Here is a 7972-nt window from a genome sequence, read left to right on the forward strand (position 1 = left end):
TGGTCGAATTTTTTAAGAATTTTCAAATTTTCAGATGGGAGGTTCCAGATAAGGTCAAAAACTACATACTCAGATCTTCACCAAACTTTGCAGGGATACATTGGATGTCAAGACACGTGGAAAAAACGTACAAAACAAGAGATAGGAGACATCAAGATTTTGGACGAATTTTTTAACAATTTTCAAATTTTCAGAAAGGATGTTCCAGATAAGGTCAAAAACGACATACTCAGATCTTCACCAAACTTTGCAGGGATACATTGGATATCAAGACACGTGGAAAAAACGTACAAAACAAGAGATTGGAGACATCAAGATTTTGGACGAATTTTTTAAGAATTTTCAAATTTTCAGATAGGAGGTTCCAGATAAGGTCAAAAACTACATACTCAGATCTTCACCAAACTTTGCAGGGATACATTGGATGTCAAGACACGTGGAAAAAACGTACAAAACAAGAGATTGGAGACATCAAGATTTTGGACGAATTTTTTAAGAATTTTCAAATTTTCAGATAGGAGGTTCCAGATGAGGTCAAAAACTACATACTCAGATCTTCACCAAACTTTGCAGGAATACTTTGCATGTCAAGACACGTGGAAAAAACGTACAAAACAAGAGATCGGAGACATCAAGATTTTCGACGAATTTTTTAAGAATTTTCAAATTTTCAGATGGGAGGTTCCAGATAAGGTCAAAAACGACATACTCAGATCTTCACCAAACTTTGCATGGATACATTGGATGTCAAGACACGTGGAAAAAACATACAAAACATAGGATTGGTGACATCAAGATTTTCGACGAATTTTTTAAGAATTTTCAAATTTTCAGATAGGAGGTTCCATATAAGGTCAAAAACTACATGCTCAGATCTTCACCAAACTTTGCAGGGATACATTGGATGTCAAGACACGTGGAAAAAACGTACAAAACAAGAGATTGGAGACATCAAGATTATGGACGAATTTTTTGAGAATTTTCAAATTTTCAGAAAGGAGGTTCCATATAAGGTCAAAAACTACATACTCATATCTTCACCAAACTTTGCAGGGATACATTGGATGTCAAGAAACGTGGAAAAAACGTACAAAACAAGAGATTGGAGACATCAAGATTTTCGACGAATTTTTTAAGAATTTTCAAATTTTCAGAAAGGATGTTCCAGATAAGGTCAAAAACGACATACTCAGATCTTCACTAACTTTGCAGGGATACATTGGAGGTCGAGACACGTGGAAAAAACGTACAAAACAAGAGATTGGAGACATCAAGATTTTGGACGAATTTTTGAAGAATTTTCAAATTTTCAGATAGGAGGTTCCAGATAAGGTCAAAAACTACACACTCAGATCTCCACCAAACATTGCAGGGATACATTGGATGTCAAGACACGTGGAAAAAACGTACAAAGCAAGAGATTGGAGACATCAAGATTTTCGACGAATTTTTGAAGAATTTTCAAATTTTCAGATAGGAGGTTCCAGATAAGGTCAAAAACTACATACTCAGATCTTCACCAAACGTTGCAGGGATACTTTGCATGTCAAGACACGTGGAAAAAACGTACAAAACAAGAGATTGGAGACATCAAGATTTTCGACGAATTTTTTAAGAATTTTCAAATTTTCGGATGGGAGGTTCCAGATAAGGTCAAAAACGACATACTCAGATCTTCACCAAACTTTGCATGGATACATTGGATGTCAAGACACGTGGAAAAAACGTACAAAACAAGAGATTGGAGACATCAAGATTTTGGACGAATTTTTTAAGAATTCTCAAATTTTCAGAAAGGAGGTTCCATATAAGGTCAAAAACTACATACTCAGATCTTCACCAAACTTTGCAGGGATACATTGGATGTCAAGACACGTGGAAAAAACGTACAAAACAAGAGATTGGGGTCTTCAAGATTTTGGACGAATTTTTTAAGAATTTTCAAATTTTCAGAAAGGAGGTTCCATATAAGGTCAAAAACTACATACTCAGATCTTCACCAAACTTTGCAGGGATACATTGAATGTCAAGACACGTGGAAAAAACGTACAAAACAAGAGATTGTGGTCATCAAGATTTTGGACGGATTTTTTAGGAATTTTCAAATTTTCAGATGGGAGGTTCCAGATAAGGTCAAAAACTACATTCTCAGATCTTCACCAAACTTTGCAGGGATACATTGGATGTCAAGACACGTGGAAAAAACGTACAAAACAAGAGATTGGAGACATCAAGATTTTGGACGAATTTTTTAAGAATTTTCAAATTTTCAGATAGGAGGTTCCATATAAGGTCAAAAACTACATACTCAGATCTTCACCAAACTTTGCATGGATACATTATGTGTCAAGACACGTGGAAAAAACGTACAAAACAAGAGATTGGAGACATCAAGATTTTGGTCGAATTTTTTAAGAATTTTCAAATTTTCAGATGGGAGGTTCCAGATAAGGTCAAAAACTACATACTCAGATCTTCACCAAACTTTGCAGGGATACATTGGATGTCAAGACACGTGGAAAAAACGTACAAAACAAGAGATAGGAGACATCAAGATTTTGGACGAATTTTTTAACAATTTTCAAATTTTCAGAAAGGATGTTCCAGATAAGGTCAAAAACGACATACTCAGATCTTCACCAAACTTTGCAGGGATACATTGGATATCAAGACACGTGGAAAAAACGTACAAAACAAGAGATTGGAGACATCAAGATTTTGGACGAATTTTTTAAGAATTTTCAAATTTTCAGATAGGAGGTTCCAGATAAGGTCAAAAACTACATACTCAGATCTTCACCAAACTTTGCAGGGATACATTAGATGTCAAGACACGTGGAAAAAACGTACAAAACAAGAGATTGGAGACATCAAGATTTTGGACGAATTTTTTAAGAATTTTCAAATTTTCAGATAGGAGGTTCCAGATGAGGTCAAAAACTACATACTCAGATCTTCACCAAACTTTGCAGGAATACTTTGCATGTCAAGACACGTGGAAAAAACGTACAAAACAAGAGATCGGAGACATCAAGATTTTCGACGAATTTTTTAAGAATTTTCAAATTTTCAGATGGGAGGTTCCAGATAAGGTCAAAAACGACATACTCAGATCTTCACCAAACTTTGCAGGGATCCATTGGAGGTCGAGACACGTGGAAAAAACGTACAAAACAAGAGATTGGAGACATCAAGATTTTGGACGAATTTTTTAAGAATTTTCAAATTTTCAGATAGGAGGTTCCATATAAGGTCAAAAACTACATACTCAGATCTTCACCAAACTTTGCAGGGATACATTGGATGTCAAGACACGTGGAAAAAACGTACAAAACAAGAGATTGGAGACATCAAGATTTTGGACGATTTTTTTAAAAATTTTCAAATTTTCAGAAATGCGGTTCCAGATAAGGTCAAAAACTACATACTCAGATCTTCACCAAACTTTGCAGGGATACATTGGATGTCAAGACACGTGGAAAAAACGTACAAAACAAGAGATTCGGGTCAACAAGATTTTGGACGGATTTTTTAGGAATTTTCAAATTTTCAGATGGGAGGTTCCAGAGGTCAAAAACTACATACTCAGATCTTCACCAAAGTCTGCAGGGATACATTGTATGTCAAGACACGTGGAAAAAACATACAAAACATAGGATTGGGGACATCAAGATTTTGTTAAATTCTTTTAAGAATTTTCAAATTTTCAGATAGGAGGTTCCATATAAGGTCAAAAACTACATACTCAGATCTTCACCAAACATTGCAGGGATACATTGGATGTCAAGACACGTGGAAAGAACGTACAAAACAAGAGATTGGAGACATCAAGATTTTGGACGAATTTTTTAAGAATTTTCAAATTTTCAGATAGGAGGCTCCATATAAGGTCAAAAACTACATACTCAGATCTTCACCAAACATTGCAGGGATACATTGGATGTCAAGACACGTGGAAAAAACGTACAAAACAAGAGATTGGAGACATCAAGATTTTGGACGAATTTTTTAAGAATTTTCAAATTTTCAGATAGGAGGTTCCAGATAAGGTCAAAAACTACATACTCAGATCTTCACCAAACGTTGCAGGGATACTTTGCATGTCAAGACACGTGGAAAAAACGTACAAAACAAGAGATTGGAGACATCAAGATTTTCGACGAATTTTTTAAGAATTTTCAAATTTTCAGATGGGAGGTTCCAGATAAGGTCAAAAACTACATACTCAGATCTTCACCAAACTTTGCATGGATACATTGGATGTCAAGACACGTGGAAAAAACATACAAAATATAGGATTGGGGACATCAAGATTTTGGTCCAATTTTTTAAGAATTTTCAAATTTTCAGATAGGAGGTTCCATATAAGGTCAAAAACTACATACTCAGATCTTCACCAAACTTTGCATGGATACATTATGTGTCAAGACACGTGGAAAAAACGTACAAAACAAGAGATTGGAGACATCAAGATTTTGGTCGAATTTTTTAAGAATTTTCAAATTTTCAGATGGAAGGTTCCAGATAAGGTCAAAAACTACATACTCAGATCTTCACCAAACTTTGCAGGGATACATTGGATGTCAAGACACGTGGAAAAAACGTACAAAACAAGAGATAGGAGACATCAAGATTTTGGACGAATTTTTTAACAATTTTCAAATTTTCAGAAAGGATGTTCCAGATAAGGTCAAAAACGACGTACTCAGATCTTCACCAAACTTTGCAGGGATACATTGGATATCAAGACACGTGGAAAAAACGTACAAAACAAGAGATTGGAGACATCAAGATTTTGGACGAATTTTTTAAGAATTTTCAAATTTTCAGATAGGAGGTTCCAGATAAGGTCAAAAACTACATACTCAGATCTTCACCAAACTTTGCAGGGATACATTGGATGTCAAGACACGTGGAAAAAACGTACAAAACAAGAGATTGGAGACATCAAGATTTTGGACGATTTTTTTAAGAATTTTCAAATTTTCAGAAATGCGGTTCCAGATAAGGTCAAAAACTACATACTCAGATCTTCACCAAACTTTGCAGGGATACATTGGATGTCAAGACACGTGGAAAAAACGTACAAAACAAGAGATTGGGGTCAACAAAATTTTGGACGGATTTTTTAGGAATTTTCAAATTTTCAGATGGGAGGTTCCAGATAAGGTCAAAAACTACATACTCAGATCTTCACCAAACTCTGCAGGGATACATTGTATGTCAAGACACGTGGAAAAAACATACAAAACATAGGATTGGGGACATCAAGATTTTGTTAAATTTTTTTAAGAATTTTCAAATTTTCAGATAGGAGGTTCCATATAAGGTCAAAAACTACATACTCAGATCTTCACCAAACATTGCAGGGATACATTGGATGTCAAGACACGTGGAAAGAACGTACAAAACAAGAGATTGGAGACATCAAGATTTTGGACGAATTTTTTAAGAATTTTCAAATTTTCAGATAGGAGGTTCCATATAAGGTCAAAAACTACATACTCAGATCTTCACCAAACATTGCAGGGATACATTGGATGTCAAGACACGTGGAAAAAACGTACAAAACAAGAGATTGGAGACATCAAGATTTTGGACGAATTTTTTAAGAATTTTCAAATTTTCAGATAGGAGGTTCCAGATAAGGTCAAAAACTACATACTCAGATCTTCACCAAACGTTGCAGGGATACTTTGCATGTCAAGACACGTGGAAAAAACGTACAAAACAAGAGATTGGAGACATCAAGATTTTCGACGAATTTTTTAAGAATTTTCAAATTTTCAGATGGGAGGTTCCAGATAAGGTCAAAAACTACATACTCAGATCTTCACCAAACTCTGCAGGGATACATTGGATGTCAAGACACGTGGAAAAAACATACAAAACATAGGATTGGGGACATCAAGATTTTGGTCAAATTTTTTAAGAATTTTCAAATTTTCAGATAGGAGGTTCCATATAAGGTCAAAAACTACATACTCAGATCTTCACCAAACTTTGCAGGGATACATTGGATGTCAAGACACGTGGAAAAAACGTACAAAACAAGAGATTGGAGACATCAAGGTTTTCGACGAATTTTTTAAGAATTTTCAAATGTTCAGAAAGGATGTTCCAGATAAGGTCAAAAACGACATACTCAGATCTTCACCAAACTTTGCAGGGATCCATTGGAGGTCGAGACACGTGGAAAAAACGTACAAAACAAGAGATTGGAGACATCAAGATTTTGGACGAATTTTTGAAGAATTTTCAAATTTTCAGATAGGAGGTTCCAGATAAGGTCTAAAACTACATACTCAGATCTCCACCAAACATTGCAGGAATACATTGGATGTCAAGACACGTGGAAAAAACGTACAAAACAAGAGATTGGAGACATCAAGATTTTCGACGAATTTTTGAAGAATTTTCAAATTTTCAGATAGGAGGTTCCAGATAAGGTCAAAAACTACATACTCAGATCTTCACCAAACGTTGCAGGGATACTTTGCATGTCAAGACACGTGGAAAAAACGTACAAAACAAAAGATTGGAGACATCAAGATTTTCGACGAATTTTTTAAGAATTTTCAAATTTTCAGATGGGAGGTTCCAGATAAGGTCAAAAACGACATACTCAGATCTTCACCAAACTTTGCATGGATACATTGGATGTCAAGACACGTGGAAAAAACGTACAAAACAAGAGATTGGAGACATCAAGATTTTGGACGAATTTTTTAAGAATTTTCAAATTTTCAGATGGGAGGTTCAATATAAGGTCAAAAACTACATACTCAGATCTTCACCAAACTTTGCAGGGATACTTTGGATGTCAAGACACGTGGAAAAAACGTACAAAACAAGAGATTGGGGTCATCAAGATTTTGGACGAATTTTTTAAGAATTTTCAAATTTTCAGATGGGAGGTTCAATATAAAGTCAAAAACTACATACTCAGATCTTCACCAAACTTTGCATGGATACATTGGATGTCAAGACACGTGGAAAAAACATACAAAACATAGGATTCGGAACATCAAGATTTTGGTCGAATTTTTTAAGAATTTTCAAATTTTCAGATAGGAGGTTCCATATAAGGTCAAAAACTACATACTCAGATCTTCACCAAACATTGCAGGAATACATTGGATGTCAAGACACGTGGAAAAAACGTACAAAACAAGAGATTGGGGTCATCAAGATTTTGCACGGATTTTTTAGGAATTTTCAAATTTTCAGATGGGAGGTTCCAGATAAGGTCAAAAACTACACACTCAGATCTTCACCAAACTTTGCAGGGATACATTGGATGTCAAGACACGTGGAAAAAACGTACAAAACAAGAGATTGGAGACATCAAGATTTTGGACGAATTTTTTAAGAATTTTCAAATTTTCAGATAGGAGGTTCCATATAAGGTCAAAAACTACATACTCAGATCTTCACCAAACTTTGCATGGATACATTATGTGTCAAGACACGTGGAAAAAACGTACAAAACAAAAGATTGGAGACATCAAGATTTTGGTCGAATTTTTTAAGAATTTTCAAATTTTCAGATGGGAGGTTCCAGATAAGGTCAAAAACTACATACTCAGATCTTCACCAAACTTTGCAGGGATACATTGGATGTCAAGACACGTGGAAAAAACGTACAAAAAAGAGATTGGAGACATCAAGATTTTGGACGAATTTTTTAACAATTTTCAAATTTTCAGAAAGGATGTTCCAGATAAGGTCAAAAACGACATACTCAGATCTTCACCAAACTTTGCAGGGATACATTGGATATCAAGACACGTGGAAAAAACGTACAAAACAAGAGATTGGAGACATCAAGATTTTGGACGAATTTTTTAAGAATTTTCAAATTTTCAGATAGGAGGTTCCAGATAAGGTCAAAAACTACATACTCAGATCTTCACCAAACTTTGCAGGGATACATTGGATGTCAAGACACGTGGAAAAAACGTACAAAACA

Source organism: Lepisma saccharinum, unplaced genomic scaffold (genome assembly GCF_977018435.1).
Source record: "Lepisma saccharinum unplaced genomic scaffold, izLepSacc3.1 HAP1_SCAFFOLD_43, whole genome shotgun sequence".
NCBI lineage: Eukaryota > Metazoa > Arthropoda > Insecta > Zygentoma > Lepismatidae > Lepisma > Lepisma saccharinum.